General features: G+C 37.6%; 1 protein-coding gene across 1 annotated transcript in view; it reads right to left on the bottom strand.

Moving 5' to 3' along the window:
• The window catches only part of LOC117206261 (small conductance calcium-activated potassium channel protein-like), a gene marked incomplete at its 3' end in the record, with an annotated part of 194,225 nt that overhangs the window by 57,814 nt on the left and 111,842 nt on the right, over nucleotides 1-24,569 (bottom strand). The window lies entirely within an intron of this gene.

Genomic DNA, 24,569 nt, shown 5'->3' with positions numbered 1-24,569 from the left:
AATAGCTATTACACATAAATCCCAATCAATCTTTTGGAAAATTTAATAAACTCTTGGGTATAACTTTTTGATATAATATGAAATCGTGAAAGTGGCTCCTTTTAAATAATACTTAACAGAAAGGTTTCTATGGGAATAAACATAAAGCTACTTATACTACTAATAAGAAGGAATAAAGTTTCATAAATAATTTAATTTCATCGATAAAAGAATTTAAACTTCATAATAACATTATTATTCATTCTTTTCAAATACATTTCATCATCAACTAAATTTGCTTTTATAACTTTAACTTTACAAAAATAAACATCCGTTAAGAATGTTGAAAGTACATTTAAAATGAAGGTAGAAGTTTTAGGAACGTTGAGACATGTCATAATTCATCACACTATCACCAGGTTAATTACTTCAACTTTTTACTTACTCCTTCGAATTGGTATAAAAAGATCTCGTTAATTGCTCAGTATTCGCCCCAATATTTAATTACCCGAACCCCGATCCCTACCTTCAGAGACCCTCAATGTAATTCCATAACATTTATTTTCCGACGCGTTTCATTTTCTAATTTTTCACTCGACGAATTCTGGAATGTGTTTCATTATTCGTTCCCTTCACAGAATTCTTAAGAAGCTAAGCACGAAGGGCGGACAAATATTTGCCACGCGGTAATCAACATCATCCCGGTGTTACGTCGAGTCGTTAATGGAGAATGAATAGAAAGTTTGAAACAATAGAAGATTAATGATATGGAAGAAACCAAGAATTTCTTTTTTACAGATTTTGTGAAGTGATAGGCAGGGATTCCAGAATTGAATAACTGTTAGTATTAACTCTGCTGGTCTGGTTAGTTAACTCAAGATCTGTATAATTGATTTAGATTCCTAGAGGCATAATTAATTCGTTTAGCAGTTTACATTCGTAGATGTAACGATCCGACGAATGCGTACACAGAAGGAATTGTGTAAATACTTTACCAGAGTTTCAGAGGAAAATAATGAATTAACTACAATATGTTAACTGCTGTACAATTTTCTAATCTAAATAGAAGTAATAGAATTTGAAATAAATTAGCTCTAAATTTGACTTATGGGATCTTTCATAACATCGAGTGCAGACAGATTCTACCAGTCCTTCGTATTTGCCTGTTACATAGATTCTTATTACATAAGTACTATTATCCGACATAAAACGCCTACGTGGAAAATAAATCTCGGTATGAAGACAAAGCAGGCGTCAGCTATTCTCAGAAGTGAAAACAACATTGTCAATTACGAATTTATTCTCTTCGTCTTGTTTATTTATCTGCCCCATTCTATCCACCTACGTTTCGACTTCTGAAAACCAACGAAAGGTACAAATAAAGTTCATTTCATTCTACGAGATTAATATCCGTATAAGATACGAACGGACGAGAATAATGTAACTCCGTGAAACCGAAGCGATCTTCGCTTTTTGGTTCGTAATTCAAACTAAACATCAAGTTGCAAGAACAAGTACCATACAGTTTCCAGAATCTTCAAGATTCTTCCCTTCGTCACCCAGTTTCAAAATCTGGCGACAAACAGCGGCCACAAATCAAGCCCTTGGCGTCTGTTCTCTAGGACTTTCTTCCTCTCTGACCTACATTCTTCCAGTAAACGTTGAGGGAAAAAGGACAAATTGCGACTAATAAACGAAACGTGCAAGCTGCACGCGGGAACATTTACATTTGTAGCGATCTTCTATATTTGTGAGGGTAAACCTGCATCTAAATGTGAAAAAAAACGTGGTGAACATCGTTCTACACTCTAGAATCCGCATTTTCAATCTGTGAAGTAGATTTTTTAAATAAATAAATAAGTTGGAAACATTTTTAGCGCTAGTTAAATATTAATTTACAATTAGAATTGAATCGAGTCTTAATAAGACATAATCTTCTCTGTATAACAGTACGTTCCAGAAATACAAACATATTTTTAAATCGTCCATGCGTGTGACTTTAATTGCTAAAGAACACGATTCCCATTGTCTATAAAACGGATAATTATCCATGCAACCTCTCATCAAAAATTCTTCGACTTTCCTAATACTGACCTTCTCAGTGACATCTACGTTTGTTCGCCTGGCTCCTCAAGTCAGGTCCGCCGAGGCCGGGATGTCGCTGGCACTGTAACGCGGTAACTCTGTTTGTTTGCCAGGATGCACTTCACTAAACGTACCGCGTTCCGTTGGTTGCATCGCGGCCTGTAATCGTTTGTCAGCAGGATTCACTGTTTCACTCATGTTTAAGCCTGTGTTTTCACCGTTCATCGCTCGATCGAACGGGACACGTCGACTACGAACGCTGGAAAGACGGCTGGTTCATCGAATCTCAGAGGAACTTTCGTTATCCTCTTGAATCTTAGACGAACTACGGATTATTCACGTCCCCTTTAAAAGCGCGCGAATATTCACCACGTTATTCATCATGTATCTATCGCCTCTTTACAACTCCACAGTAATGTTAGGCCAATGGGCTGGAATCACTTGGTGGTTGTCGCGGTTGATGAAGAGCGGCAATCTTCGATTTCCGCTCGAAGTACGCGATTCTTTACCTCCTCAATGGTGGTACTTTTCGATCGTCTCGTCCTGCTTCAACTTTCATCTGGCTCCCTAACTGCGGTCCGGCGTCGCGAATCGTTCTCGACACCGGGCGATATCGATCCGTTCTCCGCGTTCACCTCTCCTTCTTTTCTTCTCCGTTATCGCGCTGGCTCTCAATGCCAGCCGTGCACACGATTCCACTGTTCGATTCGCGTGGAACGTGTCCCGCGACCGCGCCGATACTCGTTAATATTTTAGAATTTTATCGACCCGCACGATATAACGCGCGCGTCCGCGCCTCGCGATCGCTCGCAGAGATTTCACACACCTGACGAGACGGCGGGAAACCCAGAGTGGCACCGTCCTTTTCCTCGTCTTCGTTTTCTCGGTCTTCGGGATGGTTCGCCCTCTGAAATGTCACTGGTGATTCCCTCGTGAACGCACGGCTGCAGGCTACGACGAGTTAACTGGTCGAGTTATTTCCTCCTTTGACGAAATTTTCAGGGAATTTCGCGAGCTCTCTAGGGGTTCGAGGGATAGGGACAGAAGTTTCTCGAAGACATGACCGTTGCGCATCGAGGGACGACGCTGCTCTTAAGCACCTTTGGAATACCGTGTTTAGAACTTGACGATGTTTGACGCATGATTGTCGCTGGCAAGTTTCAGAGGATTATCGGCCCTGTTTAAGGAACCGTACTTTAAGCATCGTTTGTCTTGTCTTGTTTAAAGTGAACTGTTTAAACCACCCCTAATGCTTAGTAGTAAGCTTACTGCTTTATTAAAAATAAAGATAAAGTGGAAATTACTAATAAGATGAGATTGTTTTGTTAAAATAATGATTAGTTTCAATAATGCTTTGTTCCGCGTGTTAATTTCTCTGGTTACTCTTTAATGGATCGAGATAACAAGAAGTAGGGAGTTATTAATTACTGAACAATTTATATTGTAATTTATAATGTACGAATCTTTTTCTTTTATGATCCAATTTTAATAATTCATTTCTTATAATTCTTGTATAATAATCCTTGAATTTTGATGGTGTTTAATAAAATATTGTTTATTACTAAAGAAAAGGGTTAAAAAAGTATTATTTTGAATTCCTAACATTATCCTTAAAATCTTTAAGTAAGTCACTCTCCTAGACAGTACACTACCAACATTATTTTGTACGTGAAGTCATAAAGAATTTCATATCGCTATCAATAAGATGCTACAGGTCGTTTCGAATTTTATTTTGTTTCTTTCGATTGTTACAGAATACGATTTTATAGAGATGATTGTGTGTTTAGGTTTGAAAATAATCCGACTGAGTGGCCGAGCAATTAGTTAATTGAATACTTAGAAGTTAGAGTGATAAAATCTGATAACCTAGCTAGTGTTCCTAGCCCTGGCACGCATTTAAAAAATAACAACGAAAGAAAGAAAAACGCGGGAATATTTAATGGAGTTAATTAACTAATTTCGAAGTCCGTTTAAAGAGCTTACATTGCGTCTTTGGTGGAACACTTGCAACGGTGGAATAGTCGGGGTCTGTTGTTTTTTAGCTATGTAGAATGCTGTACGGAAACGGTGCAAAATAAGCGAAGAACTTGAGAAAAAAGCGCGACAACCCTTTGAAAACGAAACCGAGACAAAAGGAAGTCCGTGGCTACAACTGGTTGACATTTTTTGCCAGTGGGAAAATTATCGTGTCTGGTAGACATTTTAATTTTCTTAATTTTTTCCTGTCTTCGTTTTATTTTTAAATATCTTAATTTGAATTAAATATGAACAAGGGAAGCACAAGATTTTCGAACTATTCCTAATATGATAGATGAAATTTCGCACACTGGTAAATCTCATTATTTTACAATGAAGCAATTTATAGAAAAAGATGCGACAGTATGAAAAGTAAGAAAAATATTTATCTACTAATTACATATATGAAATTATAAAGAAGTTTTCAGAAGTATGGTTTTTTTAACGAAAATGAAGAGGTTACGATAGATCGATAAAACCTGAAGCGATTTGCGTTTCGCGATGTCCATGCTGTTTCCTCTCGATACATAAAAACAGTTTTGTCTCCGATATTTTTTATCGTAGTAATGGTGAAACGGAAAATTGCGTGATTTGAACAAAAATTGCCTTTCATCGTTTCTTCCTCTGTTTCGTGTCGCGTCGAACGCGCGTTTTCTATCGCATACACGTGCATGTAACTGGCCGGTTCAGAAGATCCCACGGATTAACATGAATCGCTTTTAACATGTGTGGTCGGGCGTTCGACAGACGATGAAAAATTTACACCGTTGAAATTGTTATTTGTACGCCCGAGAAATTATCTTTCGATGACAAGCGCCACTTCGTGCGTTCGCTTCCAAATGTAACTCAATCAAAAACCCTCGAATTGACATTTTTGTCACTTTTTCACTCGGAAAATAATAAAAGATCTCGTAGCGTACGAGCAACTTCTGACGTGGCTCAATTTGAAAAAGGAACAATTTCGTACAAATGCGATGCGATAAATAGTGTAATAAAATTTTGAAACAACACGTGTAATTATTGTCGTTGATCTCCTTGTCCGTCTGAGTACACTTTCCTTCGCGAATGTTCGTTTTTGTTTAATGAAGCGGAGAAATGCAGATGTTTGAAGGAACTTGAAGATTGTACGCGACGAGGGGCAATAAAAGTAAATAAAAGTTGGAGCGAGGATCTTAAAATTGTAGCTGCGATTTAAAAAAAATTTACGAGTGCCAGAGCTAAGAGCTTGGTTTTGCTTCGTCGTAAACTGTAACGAAACGAGTTGGCTAGAATTTTTGCTACGTATCGTGGTTAAAAATGTCTGATATTTCTTGTTTTATTTATATTTATCTGGAATATTGATTATTTGTAATTTCAATCTGTTCGGTGTAAAGGTACTGTTATTAAATTTCGTATGTCTACCTGTATATCTACAATTTCGGTGATGTCTATCCATTAAAAATGTAGATTGTACGTGATATACAGAAACATTCAAAAAGCAATTATCATAATAATTAGCAAGTGAAATGCATTTCTTTTTTCCTTTCATTTCATCAATTACGTTTATCAAAATCTGAACGTATATAAACATCCACGGTTTAGTCATAATTAGGAAAACGACATCTTCGAAGTCAATCAATCAAATATGTACCTACACCAACAAACACCGTACGTCCAGCAATAAATCACGCCGAGAACATGTCAACGAAGGGAAGGAAAGTAGAAAAAGGAGAGGAAAGACAGAGTGACGAACTTTTTCTCCGTCGATCGCCTATCGATCAACGTGTTTGCACGGTATATATCTCTTTCATTCTCTCTTTATTGTTTCTTTGTGCGCAGAAGTAGTCGCCCGATTAAATTGTCCCAGGCGTTTTTTTCACCGCAAACAATATTTCATCACCGTGACGAGATCACGGCGCGGAATAATGGATGACACCTGGCATGATTAATTTTTCGCTCGTCGTTCAAAAACCATGCTACATAGTATCTATCGCTAGCAACTAATACCGATCACGATTGCTTGCAAAAAGTATCTCTCTGAATTTTTGATTCTCCATACGAATTTTTTACACTCTAACTTTCTCTATTCTCGCCGATATCGCTTCGCTGCAGACGAGCCGCTCGTAAATTCGTTTTGCGTCGACGAAGCGATATCCATAATCCGTTCTACCACGCTTTTCACCTTCCTCTTTTCTCTTCTACGGCAGCAAGACCTGCGCCTGTAATCCCGGCTTCGGAAATAAAGCGACAATAACGAGTTTATCGATTTCGCGTGGCGGTGTGTAAGAACCGTTAAAAAAAGCTTTTAACCCTGAGTAGAAGGGGAACTGGGAATTACGAATACTTAGTGTAGCCGGTCTGCCATTCTTTGAGCGTATTCGTCGTGGTATTTAAGAAGCATGAACTTCCCAGCTGATGGCCGAACAACGAAACAAAACAAAAGCACTCGTTGGAAAAGTCAGAGTTCAACGACGGTGCACTTTCCCTTTCTCTGTATATACAACGATGTGAGGGAATTTTTTCTACCTATAGTCTACTGCTTGCCTACTTCGTTACCTTCCGATGGTTAAATTAAATTGTTCCTCGGCCACGTTATGCAGAGTAACCGGTAACTGGCGGTACAACTTGATACAAGGTGATTCCACGTGAAAATAGAAATCGGGCATATAGAATAAAATTGATTCATATGACGCTTCGTTTTTTGAGAAAATCGAGTTTAATTGTTTGAGTTCCAAGCAGCGCGATCGCGCTGTTTAGACTTGTGTCGAAAAGTCCCAGTACATTTGAACGCTACGGACGACTGACGGTATTTTGTATTTCATTGTCATCTTCTCAATAATTTTTATTGAACAAAATTTGAAATATTTAGAAACTAATAGTACGAATATATAATAATATAGATGTATTTCATAAAAATAACAAATACGACGAGCACTATTACGCCGCTTGTTTTTTTTTCGCAATCGATTGAAACAAGCGCTATCGCGCTGTTTCGGATTTTTCGACCCTGTTGTTTCAAAAACCCCTGGGACACAAACGGTTAAAAGCTTGTCAAGTATATATGTATACGGCGATTAGCTAGAAACTACTCTACGTACGAAGATAAGTAAAGAATGTAGAGTAAAATTGTCTCGTTGAAGGCCTCGTTTTCTGAATTATGGGAAACGATTTCTTTTATCAGTTATTTTGTCAATGATTTTTCATCAATGTTGTTCAAACCACACTTCTCTACGGAAGAACTTCAGATAACTAGGAAGCACGATAACATGTGTCCTTGTATTATTACATTCGTTTTTACGAATCAAAATGATACATCTTTTTATAATAAATACGTTAGGAATCGATAGAAGGGTTCGACATAAGATCTGGAAGCAAATGTTTCATTTGGTGAAACGTTAAAGCCTGCGAGGAAAAAGATGCCAACGGGATTCTCCGAGATACGGTCACTCGTTTTTATCCCAAAGGAACGAAGGGAGGAAAGAGTTCTTGTGTCCCTTTTAGCTCTTCCTGCGGATCTTTAGGGATCATTGTCGTACCAGCAACCTATATTATTTTTAGAACGTGTCGATATTTCTTTTGTACCGCTATGCTGGATTATTATTCCTAAACTGTATTGGGAATTGGACTTTTTCTATACTGAAGAAATTTAATTGTTTGTTAAGTGCTTTTGTAAATAAGTATTAATTTTGGTAACTTTGCCATCGTAACACGCACTATCACTTAAAACTACACGTTTTTTTAAACATTATGTTTAATAATGGTTAATTTCCTAATAAATATTAATTTTAGTATTTCCATCATATGTGGATTAAACAAGAAAACGTATGATTTTTATTGTATTATGATTTATATCACGAAAAATGCAAATTTGAAAAATAAAGATCAAGTTTTGAAGACTAATCGTCCCAGTGAAGTTCGAAGACGCTTATTAAACTAACGAGAGTCTGCTTTCGGATCTGGTTTTTTGAATTTTCTTAGTTAAGACGAAATCGTTTGCCTTACACCCTCTCTGTACGGTTTAAAAGCCGATTAAGAATTCCAACTCTGGGTAAAAGCCTAGTAGCCATATTTCTTCCTAGTAATCTAGTTAAGTAATGAAAGAAAAACCACTGTTCTAATAGAAACATCGCGACTAATGGAGGGTGCCAGACATCCTGGGACTGTCTTTAAGAAATTAGGTCACACTGATTAGAATGTGTACTTTTGTAATTTCGCGGTAGATGTTAATCTACTTAAACTTCATTACAATATTGGAATATCTAATTTTTTATTATGTACATTATCTTCAATCCACTTGTTTTCTATTAATTTTACGATAATCAACTACTAAGTCATGTGAATGTTAATCATTAGCGTATTAGGAAGTCGAACAAATTTGTGCCGTGATACGACTATATCTCAAAAGTAGCATAACTCGAAATAATTCCGTGTACCGTTAAAAGAACATGAAAGCTACTAAAGAGAAACTTCAAGATCTAAAAATGGAAAATAATAAAAATAATATTTGCCTATTGTACCCTAGATTTTTTTTCAGCAATCGAAATATCCAGGATTCCTTATCGTATACATAGGCTAATTTTATGAAATATTCACTTTTTTTTATTAAGATGATAGCGAGATTGAGACATAAAAATTCACGGCAGAGTTAATTACATTACTTTCTCTTGTAGGACATAAACTATAGAAATGCTCATTTCGTACGATGTCCCAAACAGGAAAAAGAAATATGCAGAGAAAATCCTGAATATAATTACCGTGGTTTTAATTTAACTCGCGTTTAAACGTTCAAAAAAAGCCAGAATGTTGGCATTCCATGTACGAAAACGTAAGGATGGTTAAGGAAACGTAGTTCACATGATCAAGATAATTCAATTACCAAAGAGAAATCCAGCATAAACCACTCCTAAACCAGAGGCGCGTATGATCTACGTAAGCAATTATATCGTGGCCTGGACAAATTTCCGTGGCCGCTCTCCTTAATGAAATACATTAATCCGCTTGGCAAAGCGATCAACGATTCAATCTCGACTCAATCCCGATCCCGCTCGACCACTTTCCATTATGGGAGTTAAACGAAGGCAGAAAAGAATGGAAGAACGTTTGAAAATTGCAAATCGCCACTCGACACGCGATCAAAGATACAAGGAACTTAAATCGTTACTCTTACATAGATTCATTAAAGTTAATGTAGCCTCGATACATCGATATGTCGAGGAAAAGGAAACCAACGTCGTCCCGTGGTCCATTAGCAATGACGGTAATTTTACTAAAACCCGTTCCAGTTGCGACGTTGGATAAACACACACACACGTACATGCAGTGCTTGTGAATATGGACACTGTTTGATACACGGTCAGAGAGACGCACGTAGACGGTGTGCAATTTCGCCGAAAGCCAGCTACAGTTCTGCAATTAAGTTATGTAATGCAATGACGCGGCTCGTCTTGATTTACCGTAAATCGCGATTCGAGGCCTTTATTTAGAGTGGCGGATGTCGTCCAGAGGCTGAATTTAAACGGTCGGCCGACCTTGATTGCGCTTTAAATCAATTGAACCATGTCGGCGAACAGCGGCCCGCACTGCTTCCATTTTTATAAGAATTTCGAGCACGTCGTAATAATATCGCGATTGGTTGCCTGGTAAATGACCCCTGCGTCGTTTTCTACGCGTATTACGCCGGTTTCACACAGAAATACGCGTATCGCGGTACGTGTATCGCGAGCGTACCGTGCGAATGTCGCCGTTTGTTTTAATGTTTTGTCTGTCACCTCCATACGAAATGTATCGTTGCCAAGATACACGAGATGAGTATCGTGATGTTGCGTCTCACGAGAATCGTCGTGTGAACGCTTGCATTGGAGTACGCTGTAAGTGTATGTTCAGTGTATATCATACGCGTATCCTCGCCTGAAACCGGTCTTATTGTCAGTGTGTTATACGAACTGCTTATGACAGCAGGATGAAGCCAACGTTTGTGGATAATTGGTATGTACGTGGTCCGATCCAAAATGTACGAAACTCCTTTCTTTGTAACTCAGATTGGTAATCAAGACAAGTTACAAACGAATTATTATGATCTGCATATTTTATTGGGATATATATTCAAGTTACGTTCTGAACTGATCTGAACTGGTTTCCTTGGTACAGAATAATATAAAATACATCATAGCAATTATGCCGCTTTGCAGGAAATAATATCATTAGTGAAGTTTTGCAAATCGTAAGCTGCAAGTTACCAGTATTAATAAGCTGAATAATAATAAAGTTGTATCATCTACTTAACAGTAACAAGTTTGGTAATAAAAACAAATGAAATTACAAGTTATGTCAGTATTCTATTTGATACAAAATTATAAAATCATGAAAGGTCATTCCAATTTACTAATACTGTTATCTGATAAATTATTGTACAAGAGGATCCAAATAATTGATCGCGTGTCATGAAAATGCTGCATCATAAGAACACACCCACATTTCATTATTTGATTATTTCATTAATAGTTGTCGCTTCACTATCAGTCAACGAATTGTTAACAGTCGAAAAAATGATAATAGTGTCACAAACCTTTTATTCCCGAAGGTTAAAAATCATCTTAAAGATCGTTATTTTCATAGAATTGAAAATATTCAGAAAGTTGTGATCGACTATTTAAACGCTGTACAGCATCGAAACATTCGATATTGCTCGAAGGAGCGGGGAAAACATTTCCATCCGTGTACTGCTTTCTAAAATAATTGCTTTTAGAAGAACGTTCGTAAATATAGCCTTATTACGCTTGAATCAAACTAGTTAAATGTAGGATTATTTAATAATTTGCAGATACTTTTTGGAAGGAAATTGAGCACTCTAAATTTTAAATTGTTAAATAGACTGCGGGCGTTTTTAAATATATAAAAAGCGTATGATTATTAAATATAAAATTTATGTAAATAAAATATGCAGATATTCATGGAAACACACGAAGTATATTAGCAACATGTTTGATAGAAGTTTAATATATCGAATATTATCTGTGATACATTTAACAACTCTTTTACGGTTCTTCTACTGTTTTATAGTTAAATTAAAATAAGATATCAAGGTACATTAGAACGCTTTGTTCAGTAAAAATAACTTGAAGCCTCAACCATTAACGATTAAATGATAAGTAACTGAGTTTTATCATCTAAGAGTAGAATATGGAAAGACAACGAATTAACGTTGAATTAAAAGAAAACGGGAATCTACGCCGAGATTGATCGAATTATTTATTGACAATTAAACGTTGAACAAAATTCTCGAAGGGATGGGAAACATGAATAATCGAAGAACAGCATTATTCATCGCTGGTATTATTCAACGACTCCTGGTGGCAATGAAATGCCACCTAATTGAAGACTATTACTTATTCATCGATTTCATTGTGGGGAAACCGTACAAATTATTCAATAGAATGGAACTGATCTTAACTTTCCTCGTCACTTCTAAGAATAAAGCTTCTTTCGACCGGTTTATTTCCGCAGACGGACAGCGTGTCATTTCAAGGTCTCAATCGAAACGAATCGAAAACTGATATCCTTGCGAAATAATTGATACAACCCCTGACCAACGATTTCTCCAGTTGCGCTTTTAATTGTCGACTGAAATCGTTTGCACTCACCAATAGATAGCCCGTTAAGTTTGAATTGTTAATCATCGCAAAGCTTCACCCGTGTGACCCGTGGCAATTCATCCCTAAAATAACTCGAAAACCTCGAATTTCATTAATTGATGCTCCACGAGAGCAAGCGGAAAATTCCGTTCAATATTCAGCATCATCGGACGCGAAGGATCTTTGTTCGTCTCTTTGCAACTTTCATCTTATTATAACGGAAGGTAACGAGCGCTTTTAAGCCATTTTCTACAATCTCGATAACGAGCGTAAAATCATCACTTCCTTCTACTTCGAACTCCATTCCATAACGAATTCCATTATTACCTTTGGAATTTCTTTGTCCGCGATCGCAACAAGCAATTCCAAACGAGCGTGAAATCATAATTCCTGTCTCCTAACGTCACATCGAGATCATCCTGCCGTGTCACATCGAATACACGACAGGCATATCGAGAAATGTTCATCGAGGTCGCGTCCGACACGCGTCGAATCGAACATCGTCACACTGTTACCCCAAACTCGATCACGGTTGTCACGTTTTAAGGGGAGCGAGTTCCGCGTGCTTGGAACTGTATACACTCCCCGAAGTATTACGAGACCTTTCCACTATTCCTTCCCTCGAACCCATCTGTCGAAACTCTCCCACTGATCGATCACTGATCCTTTATATCTACCTCGTACACCAGGGCAGTGATCGACGATATCTGGATCGCGGGTACACCCGGCTCGTCGAGGTAAATGGAAATTCACCATGGGACAACCGCACGTCTGATTCGTGACAGTTCGAGCGGCGTCGTGGATGAGACGGAGGGAACAACACAACGAGGGAATACGAGTTGCTCTTCGCCTTGATCACCGGTCGATAGCCAGTGTTCTAGGATTCGCGGCGATCGTCTCTTCATTAGGCAGCGGTTGGCATCTTCTCTTTTCTCAAACACTGTTGGTCCGTGGTATCACAAGTTCACTGATAATCTCCGTGGAGAATCACGCGGCCACCGAAAGCGGTTTCGAGAGCGCATTTTCGGCTGGTTCGTTCGGAATTACGGCAACTTAGGTAAGAATCGCAATGACGAGAAACGTAATAAAACGACAGGATTTTACAGGTGGATTTCAACGGTGAGAATAGATTCCAAGGAAACGTAATTGAAAGGAGGAACAGAAATATGAAACAGAGAAAAAGAGAAAGGATAGAGAGAAAAAGAGAGACAGACAAATGTATAATTAAAAAAGAAAAAAAAACAAAAGCAATACACGGCCGCGTACACGAGGCGGCAAAAACCGAGACAACGGAGCAAGGGGATTGCGCCTTCGGCAGGCAAATACAGAGGCCACACGCGTATCCGAGCAACCGATAGGGTGAGGCTGATGGTCCGTCTCGCGACTCGGCTGTTGCTGGATGGAGATGACGAGATGGTGGTTAAGACAGCGAAGGGGGAGGGAGGGAGAGAGAATGAGCGAGGCGAGGCGAGGCGAGCGAGAGAAGCGTCGGTGGTGAGCGTCTGCCCGCTGTGACGCTCCCGACAGGACTGCGTCGGTCCCCATTTATTCCTCCTTTCCCTTCCACTCCCGATCCTCACCACCGCCTACCGAGCCAACCATCCTCGCACACCCACCCCCGTGAACCGCTTTGCCCCTTGCGCGGCCTCGTCGACTTTACCCCTCTTTGTGTTCCTGCCCTCTGTATACCACGCACACGCTTTTACCCCCACCCTCTTTCTCCTTCCGTCACCCTTTCTCTATCCCTTACCATCTTTCGCTATGTTTCTGTACTTTGTCACGTCTAGCATCGTTCCACGTTTCACTCGCTTTTTCTTACTCCTTTCATCGTATGTTTTCCGTCTCCTTTCTCCTTTTCTCTTTTTCCCTCCACGTCGACTCTTCAGGCAGTGTCCGCGTGTAAACAGATCTGCGTGCCGGCTAATTTTGGTTATCGCTTTAAGTGGCTAGTGAAAGCTTGAATACCGCCACTTTAATAGACTAATAAATGCCGCTGAAATTGCCCACGCTTTCTTTTAGCTCCGTCGCGTCGTCTGGCTCGAATGTCGCACGACGCTCATGCTTTTCGCAGCCAGCGCGTCGAACCAGAGGAAATGAAGAGAGGGTGTGGTGCCAGTTCGACGTTACAGCCGTAGTTGACGTTTGCTGCCGCAGGGTATCTCGATTATATTGGAATTAAGAACGGGAGAGGAAACTCTGACTTCGTTAATGAGACGATCCCCTTCGGTTCTGCTTCCTTTGGCTGCTCTCTTTCCTGCAAAATACAGAGGGCTGTTTCTGTGCTTCAGGGGACTGCAGATGATTGGGATTGTATGTCGGTTGGGGATCTTCAGGGAAACCGTCGAATTTGTGTATAAACGGTGTAAATTTGCACGATGTTCTTCCACAGGGCTCGACGATGGATTATGCTTGATGGAGATTGAGAAAATTGCTACACTACCACCTCCTACTCGTGTTTATCCTCTTCGGATTTTGAGATTCATTCGACGAGGGCGGATTTTATGTACTTTCCTGAGAAATGTATTTTCTTTACTCTTGTGTTATGAGTCCACTCGTATTAATAATTTTAGGACGTCTATAGAAAAATAAGCTAATGCCGACAAATTATTAGGAAATAATTCACGATGATTGGAAAATCAATAGAAAGTGAAGTTAATGTTATAAGTGTATTATTAGATCTTAGATTATATTTATATTTGATATTCTATTTTTCTATTATTGCGTTTTATATGTCGTCAATCGATCGGATGTTGTAATCGATTGCAGATCGCAGATTGCAGATAATGTCGAATTTAAATTTTAGGCTATTTATCCTGAAGCCAGATCTAGATAAAAAATTGTATACAGAAAGCCAACGTAATATATAATTTTTAATTCGTTATTTTCCTTTAAGGCTTAACAAATTTTCATAATTTACTGCCGTGTATTTTACATTCTTATTATCTTGTGTAAATACAAAGTTCTAACTGCGTCATTCTGTATAAGATCAGCAAATATTCTCGTACTTGTAAACGCGTCTGTGTGCATATTAAATCCTGTTGAAAGAATTTTTTAATCGACTGTAACTATTCGTTTCAATTTCTTCAACTCGTAGCATTCTCCGGCTTCTTGCTTTGTGTAGCGACCATCCATGCTACATCGAATTAATTATCTCATGATACCTCTTGCTGTATAAATCAAATTTCTTACAAAATTTTGCAATGCATACAGGCAAGATCGAATTACGATGTCGCTGTATTCAACGTTCTCTCTGACAGGCATTTATCCCTCTGAACCTCTCAAGAGAGGACTTATCGATGTCACTCTTTCTACTTTCTTTGCATCTCATCTTCCATTCGATTCAACGCGAGTACCATAAATTAACAAACGAAAATTCTCCTGGCTGAAAACTTTTCCTTGGATCTCGTAACCGAGGCACGAAGGAATCCACTGACAAAAACGGAGCATCGATCGTCGCCGGAATCAACATTCTAATCAGGATACTTTCTTTATTTCATTCTGCTAGCAGTTAGCTTCCACCCTCTCATTTAACTCTCGACCAATCCTGCCTAACGACACACAGACTAAGAGACGTATTAAAACGCTTGGTAATTATATTTGCCGATCGATAGCGTCAAAATATCTGTGACAACTTCAAACGTCTAAAATATCGTCGTCGTTCGTTTTCCTTATATGAACTTCCCAGAAGTCGGCGTGATCGACTTCGCTTTTTATAAATTTCTTGATTTCATTGTACAGGTGCGCGATTATTATTCACATTAAAATATTTGATTATTGTTACTTGTAACAGGCGAAAGACTAGAAAAAATTATAAAAAAAACATCTGTTTTCACTTTTTATAAATTTCTTTATCGCAAGAAAGTAATATAAATATAAAATTCTCAGTTTCATTATATAGATATATTGTATAATTAGTATTTCCAGGTCGCAAAAAGCAAAGAATTTATTTCTATAAATCTATTTATCACAAGATGATAACAAGAATATGGTATCATGCGGGTCTGAAACAGATTATATTTTCTTACGTGGTCAAAAATGGTTCAAATCACATGTTTCAACCCCCCAAATATATCAATTTTAGCATCTGATCGATTTCACGACCACGCTATATCTCTTCCACCAACTATACTTAGGGTTTAAACTTCCTCGTTCCTTATCGTGTTCTCCATCCCTTTCGATGGTTTTGCTTCGAGGGTTCTTTACCGTCGAAAATGCCTTCCGAAACACAAGATTCAGCTTGCAAATACGAAGATTGCTTGGATACAATTGCGGCACACCGCTTCGATTGTATGTCCATTACGTATCTCAATTTCGCAGTTTGCTTATCGAAGATCGCTAAAAGTTAACTGTAACTGTACTTATCGGTACGATACACAGATCGTATATTCGATCGGTATAACGCGGGTCTGTGTCGTAAGAGCTGATCGATTTTACAAGAGATTGTTGGCAATCGAGGATCAAGGAAATTTGCTAAGGCAACGCATCGACGATGTCGAATTGATTTCGTTCCGACAACGAGGCGTGTTTTATGTAACCGATCGATCAATCACTTTTTTAAACGGAATCGTACGATACTCGGCGACACGGTGCTTCCAAGTGGATTTCACATTTTTGTCTTTTTGCATTTTTGCCGGTTGAAGAATTTCACTACAAGATTTAATTCACAATTTACACAACCGTTTCGAAGCTATACGTTTAACAACTTATCTATTTTTAATATGAAACGATGTAAATGTAGTGTTTAATTACAAAATTGACATGGTAATTTAAAATCGTTGTAATCGTACTTGTACATGACAGATTATACGACACGGTGAAATTAATTTTGAAAAACTGTAACTACATCTCGTAAAGATACCATTCGCTCTATTTCTTTATTCTTTCAATTTTTCCCAACTAAAAATTATTTCGAAGATACCGCGAACTCTCGAAAACTGAGAGACTAGCTCGAAATCTTGCGTTGCATAGAGATTGTCAGTGGTAAATTCTTTTGCCAGGAAATCCGGGATGAAGCTCGCGACGACGTGGCTGCTGGGCGTCGGTAAGCACAGTGCTCGCCACAAAGCAGCGATTTCGAAGAAGTTGGAAATAAATGACATCGACACAATCGACGATGTAACGCGCGCTGATCCGATGTCACGAAGTTTCTTCCGATAGTGGAACTCGACTCAATTTTCTGGCGGAACGTGTACCACGTTCTCGAGTAAAAGGAGCGTCTCGGCAATGATAAAAGAGTTCGAGGCGGACTTCATCGGCGATATTTTACAACAGCGTCGAAGATAGATATCCCGGTGCTTCGTCAATGATCGTAATAGCCACCTATTCTCGGCGAAAATTTTACGATAGAGAGACGATGTTTGCTCTGTCGATGTTTTCGCCGTGACCAATCCCTTTTCTTGCTCGCGCACGCGTACGAGTGTGTGTATACACGTGTGTGGAAGGATCGTGAGCGGAAATAAGTGACGAGAATAGTGGAAGCTGCAACGAAATTACAGCCGGAATGAAATTAGAAAGTGGAAGACGATGATGGGGAAGACGAATGCGTCTGGCGTCTCTGTTATTTCGATGATTACAGCGAATCTTCTCCTCGGGGAGGGGAGAGGAGGAAAAAGGAAATTGGTAAGTCGGGCAGATTACAGTCGGGAAATAGTAAATAGAATGTGCACGATCAAGGAAATGTTTCAATTTGCAGTTCGCTTTGCGGTGAATTCTAAGCGTGTTAATCCAGTTTGTTTGTTGGAGTCGATTGTACATGAATCCTGATGGCGCTTCATTTTTATTGAAGAGTAGAACTATCGCAAGGGTACTTGTGGGAGAAGTAGTAAAAGAATTTACGAAGAAGTTGTAATTACGGTTTACAGTCACAAAAAGTTGCTACCGTGGGATGTCTCGTTGCTGATACAAAACCTGAAATAAACCTCAACTGAAGCGTTTCAAGTTTTAAATATTTAATATAACGAGGAAAGTATTTTACATTTTTAACTGTCTGATGATTTTTTTACGAGAAGACTTTTAATTAAATTCTACTAGTTGCCTATATTCTACAAGAATTTAATCCGTGCGTTTACTTTATATTCTACATGTATAGTATATTTCTAAAAAAAAAAATCGTATTTTAGTTGACCGAAATAAAGGAACTTAAATAGTGGAATAACGCGAGCTTTTCGGCATCTCGACAGCTAATCAAACGAGGGGAAAAGGTGTTAAACAATGACAATTTATGGGCGGTAGATAGTCACGCAACGAACCGTCAGAGATTTCGAGTTCTTGGCGAAGTTTCGGATTACCACTGCCCCTCCATCGATCTTCCAGTCCGACTTGTCGTGGCTCGCGCGTGAAATGGTAATTCACGGTTAAGGTAACGTCACGCGAGCAAACCGGAAAAAAGATTTCGCGATCGCCGGTTGGAATCACAGCTTTCACCGCGGGATTGCCCTTTCTTCGTCCCTGGCTGGCCGATTTATCAACCACCATAAATCATTCCGTTATCAAAAAATACACGTTACATTTTTTAAGGTCAACTACCTTGTTTCAGGTTCAATCTCAACGCTATTTTCTCTCATTTATTCCTCCCTTTAACAATATCTACTTTAAAATCCAACTAACACGAAATAATTTCTATGTCATTCATTTTATAGAAGAAGAATAAAATTCTGTTAAGAGTTTCGAAGGATTTTATATCAGAATATTCGTGTCAACGAATCGTTCATTTGCGTTGTACATTCCAGTTATTCGTTTCGTTTTAACAAGAATTCTCGTCCTATACACAGAACTATGTTTCTTCAAAAGGAAATTCATGGGTTATATGAATGTAACGTATTTGTGCAACGTCCACAGTATCCCCGACGATGGATTGCTGATTCGTGGTCCCAGTATCCACTTTCCACGCAACAAATTCTAAGCTCTCGTTTATTCACCCCTACCGTTTATCATGTCCTTTTTCATCGCACAAAATACGACCATCGACTAATCCACCTCTCATATGTTGACCATATGATGCTTCATCGTAGAGAGGATCAACGTTTGCAATATTCCAGAGGACGATTTTCTCCGTAATAAAGATAGTTCAAACATCTTTATTTACAGATTTAGACATTTCAAATATTCCTGTTATTTCTAAAATTAATTGTTATCCAATTATTAGAAAATATTGCCAATATATAAAGTATGATATTTTATTAAATTTCAATGCTTCGATTATTTTTATAATTATACTATACAATACTTGGAGATTAGTTTAGATAATCAAAGATCTAGTATTATTCTGCAGTGTCGATGTATTTAGAAATTTTGTAATGTAATTCGTGGAAATAGAATCTTTTAGGAACGAGCAGATGCTTTCAACAGAATCGGAAAATTTTATCGCACAAAGACTGCACATGTAATTCGAAAATGTTGTACGGTGTAACTGTAGGAGAAAGAAGATAAAAAAAGGTCGAAACGTAATTACTATTTTTATATTGCATCGCTTTAACGTTTTCATCCCCACTTTTCCTGACTCGCGTAAAACATTAATCGCGTTATCGATATAATAATCGACCCTTTAGCATTTCGAAACTCACCTCTCCACTTTTTGCAGAAAAATTCGACATTGGCAATTAACTGAAGAAATAAAAATTAATTGGTCGCCAAAACGATCCTCATTTTTTAATAATTTCATTAAATCGGTACTTTCCATTGATCCTCAAAGACACCTCTGTTCCCATCTCGTTTACGAAATTCAAATGATACCAATTTATCTTTTCGTAAAAAGAACTGGATTACACATAATGAATCCTTAAAAGAAAAGATTCTGCTCTTGGGCCCGTATTGATTTTATTCCAAGAGAGAAAAAGATATTTTAGCATATGTAACTTTTGTTTCATAGATTCTGATCATTAAAAAAAAAAAATTTATAATGTTATATTACGTGTGATATTGCATAAAATATTCATCATACTACAATTACTGCAAATGTTATGCTCAAAAATACAGCAAAAGGACAGTATTCAATAAAATTATGAAGTTGGTCTTTGCTTTGAGACACGACATTACCAGATTCTCTCAATATTATGTAATACTCCTTTAATAAGTGCTTTCTGGTGAAAAATAGTTTTGATGAAAGTTTCTGTAGAATCAGGTAATTTTCATTCGGCGATATATATCAGAACATACATTATTTTTTATGATACTACATATGTCCACCGTGTTTTCTCTTCTGACCTCCAGAATGCATCTTCATCTAAAGTATTGAAAATTTTCACTTGACAAGCGTTGTTTCTTTCCGATTCGCGAGTCCATTCTATTAGAATACTTGCAACGAAAAGGAAAGAAAATCCATCACAAAATAATTAAGCTGCGAATATCGATACATTTATGGGAAATTTAAACTTTATGCAGAAATGTACGAAGCGCACATAACTTGTAAAAACAACTAAGATATTCGAAATAAAATATTCTTTATATACAATGTTTGAAGAGCGAAAAGAATCTCTATGTAAATTCCATTTCTATAGTTCTATTCATAGAAATATAAATTTACAGAAACATCCGCAGTCTACTTCCAATAATTCTTCTTGTTTCCCTCGAAAAGCTCAAATTTCACTTACATCTCCATAAACATCGACAGTTGCTCCCTTTTCGCTCTTCACAGATTCGCTATCTCAATTCACCCTTTCGTCTTTACTTCCTTTATCGACGATTCACCGTTTTCTCACGCAAATATTGGATCGAGAGCGGTTAGTCGCTGCATGGCAAGCGAAACGCATCGCATCTCCTCGATATTCGAAGAAATTGCTCGAGAATGGTTACGAAACGACCCATCGAAAGGGAACAGAAGAAATTTCGTTGGTTGTGGTCGATCTGTAAATCTCCGCGGAAACTTTGAATGTCGTGGTCGGCTGTCGAGGTTAACGATAAGCGGTAGTCGTTCTCCGATTGATAAGAAAACTCAGCGACAATGTGCTATGGCTGGTGATAGCGTTTCGTGACGGGGATAAATTGTAATTGAAGCTGGATGTACGACAGACAGTCGGAGAAACGATGTTAATGGGCACAGGGACTGACAGGTTTGTCAACTTGCCTATCGCAACCGCGAAACGTCGATGTAAATCAGCTGTTACGTGACGTGAAATATTTCAATTCCTAGAATCGGGTAGTAACGCAGAAAATAATGTTTATGATAGTCCTTTTGTTCACAAAACGTCAAAAGATTCGCGAATTAATTAAAATGATCACTTTCATTTTCATAAGTTATAATGGAATTTAATCGGATTAAAGTAGAGTATATTAGGATTATTCGGTGACTATACCGAATCAGATTAATATAGATTAATGATACAAACTGATGGACACAAAATTATAATACTTTTCCTACTACTTCGTCTATATGGTTGATTATATAATAAGAATAATTAGGAATTTTTAAAGTAAGAAATATTAGAATAGAATTGTATCAGAGATTTTTTTAAATTTGTTATGTAAAATCATTCTTTTAAGTTAATTACGAATTTTTCCTCAACGAATCTGAACAAGTATAGAAAATGAAGTGTGAAATGTTGTGTGTTTATTAAATGGAATAAAAAAAAAACTTGTTTGAAAAGAGAGAAAGAGAGTCGTGTGAAATTTTAAAAACGTCATACAACATAAAAATGCTATCAGTATTTTTATCAGCTCCAGGTACAAGCAGGATGACCGGCGTGTATGGCTAACGCAATACACGTGATCGAGGGTCAAGGCTCGTTTGAACATTTGGCGGCCGTGGCGCTACAATTTCGTGAAACAAATTGGAAAGTGTCGTGTTTCCGTGCTTTCAGCCTCTGACGAACAAGCCACGACATTTTGTGCGGCTACGTTTCGCTAAGATAATTGCCTATTTGCTCTCGTGACATGCCTTAATAATCGATTCCGACCACGGAAAAATTCGAGAGAATCGTCTCTCTGTTTTTTCAACTTTTCTCCCTGCCACAATCCCGACTATAGACTTTATTTATAAAAAGGAGTATAAATCGTTAATCTTTAATCTTAATTATTTGATTCTTCGATTATTTCGTGGATGGTAAATAACCAAATACTTATATTTTACGGAATTTTGTATATTTCTTGAATAGTTTCAAACAAAATCAAATGATTTTCAATTCAATTCGACAGCAAAACGAAACGAAATTTTTTCTGTAGTCTAATTGGCATGCAGCAGGTGTTTGGAGAATCCATAATTTCCCGAAGTTTGGAGGTAGAACGGTGCGATAACGTCGTGTAACAGCGAATTATACGCGCACTTGTGTTAAAACACTTGTCCGGTTACAACGCTCTGGGGGAATAATACGCAGTCTGTTCACCGCGTCGAGAAAAGAAAAGAGGTCAGCCGGGATTTTAGGTGAAATTAATTTTGTCGGATATCCTAAACTGTAAAATTATGCGAGCCGATAGAATTACCTACTTGGGAAGCCGCGGAGTTGCTAGTTGCGATACGTATCCCACAGTTTTAACGTTTCGAGCTGCGTCGAGAGATTGTTTTAGGGAATGCACGGATTCGGATTCAAAGGGAATTAAATCGCACGTGCTGAATCGCCCAACGATATAAAAACTTTCCATTCGGAGGATTATTCCACGCATTTTTCATGCAATTTTCAAGGAGAAAGTTTCTTTTATTTCTGCTAACTTCGATACAGTTTCAGATTGAATTTCGATCCAACCTTCTATTAGATCACTACTGTGTTTCCTCTGCTGAAAATGTAATGGAAATCAATTTTTAATTCGGAACATTTACCTTCGTAGGGGAACGTTGATTAAATCGTATCGATATTTGGATCAATGTTTGCAGTTGCACGTGGCAAATTCGTACGCTTCTTTTTCAAGAATGCATATCACTTGACCTACAGGCTAACAAATGCATTCTGAACTTAGTTAGTCGTAATGGCGAGTCCTTGGCCAATTAGTGTTATTCTTAATTAAAAGGAAACAATGGGAGAATCTTGAAGATGTCAGAGTATAAAAATATTTCACACAATGTCAGACAGAGGACAATACGTCGAACTTCTATTCCCTGAATTTTAATTGCAATTTCATAGTAGCAGGCTATGCGTCACTGAAACATTGCAGAGATTGGATAATGGTAAGGATATTCCTTTGAGAATGTCCGAAACTTTAATAATGTCTCGAGGAAACTTAAGCAAGTTCTCATGGAGAACGTAACCGGTTATGTCATAAATAGCTGTCCGACTGTCAGACGCAAAAGGAATTTAGGCATCGGTGGAACCATTGTGAAATAGTCGTCGAGCAGAAACCTAGGAAATGCCCGAAACTTTCTGCTTTCCTCATACAAAATCCTAATGCACGAATTTTATCGTACTTCTTACGGAATGGTTTATCGAATTCGATATTTAGAATTCTTTATATTAAGTGATAAAGTATAACATAGAAAAGAAAGTAAATAAAAAGTTGCAAAAAAGATATGACACATTAAATTAAGTTATTACCTCAAATTGTAATGTGTGGTTTAAAAGTAATCTTAGACCTTAAACGCAACTTTTCCAACCCAAAGACAATAATATATTTACGATAGTACAAGAATGATTTATATTTCTCTAGAACGCTATTCTCTAAAAGCTTGGATACTGTCGCTTTTATACGACATCTAATTCTGTCCACCTAATCTCGTAAATACCAATTCTCACGGCAGCTACTGTTCTCTTGTCTCCTTCGACCAGATGAAAGAATAACCCTCGCTCTTCGTTAAGCAAGCCGAAAATTTCACATTGCCCTCCTATTTCGCGGATAAATACGAAAAAGTAATTTCATAAATTTCCAAGGAGCTACGTCAAACATTAACAATCTCAACAAGAGCAATATTCTTTCTTCCTAGGGTGTTACCAACATCTTGTAGCGCACTGTAAAGGAAGTTTATCATAAAGGGAGCCGTATCACGGCGTAAATTCTTTGAATATTCTGCATCCTGTTAAAGACGTTACGAAATAAGCACATGGAGAAGCGAACATTCGAGAGAACTTGACTTGCACCAAGAATCTCAAATGTGGGCTGTAAAACATCGCATCAATGACGTTATAAGTAATATAACATAATAATTACAAGTAGGTTTCCACTCGTAAAATGTACAAAAATTAAGAAAACCACGTTTAAGAATAAACTAGAAATAAAATAATAACAACGATAACTAAGATGATAACAATGATGATTATTCTCACATAATTCTACCACTTCTCGATCAAACCGCATTCTTAAAGACTCTCTTCAATAGGCAACACATAAATATGGTCATTGATCTTAGGCGACATATCGTATAATCTCGTTTGCATTTAATATGTTACATAGTGTGCACATGCCCGCATATATATATTACATAACTAACTCTTATCAGAAATAGAGATACGGAGATATCGGTCTTTCATGACAAATCACACACATACCGGCATGACGTTATCGTCAGTTAGTGATTGGCATTACTATCTTGGAATTAATTAACTACTCGCTAGATATCACTAGAAGATATAGAATAGAATAGTTAGAGATCGCTAGAATCGCTTTGTACGGTACATAATCTTACCAAGTGTAATCAAATCTATATAGATATATATATATATATGGCTCCATGTATGTTAATTATTCCAATATGGTTATATTGTCATATTAAATACAAATAAATTTATTAATTATTCTTACATACAAAGGGAGAGATCACAGGTTAAAAGTTACACAAGTTAAAAAGGTTGAGGAACATTGCTTTATATTAAACATTCGCTCGATCATATATCAACAATTCTACAGTATCGTCATACAGTATCATATTTGTAAAGAATCACTTAATATCGAAATTTAATAAAATAACAGTAGTTATATTGTTTATGCGTAGCTTATAGTTCAATCAGTCATCTCAATCTGACT

This window comes from Bombus bifarius, unplaced genomic scaffold, assembly GCF_011952205.1.
Source record: "Bombus bifarius isolate JDL3187 unplaced genomic scaffold, Bbif_JDL3187 scf7180000008000, whole genome shotgun sequence".
NCBI lineage: Eukaryota > Metazoa > Arthropoda > Insecta > Hymenoptera > Apidae > Bombus > Bombus bifarius.
The sequence above is the reverse complement of the archived record's forward strand: the minus strand, read 5'-3'. Positions and strand labels throughout refer to the sequence as shown.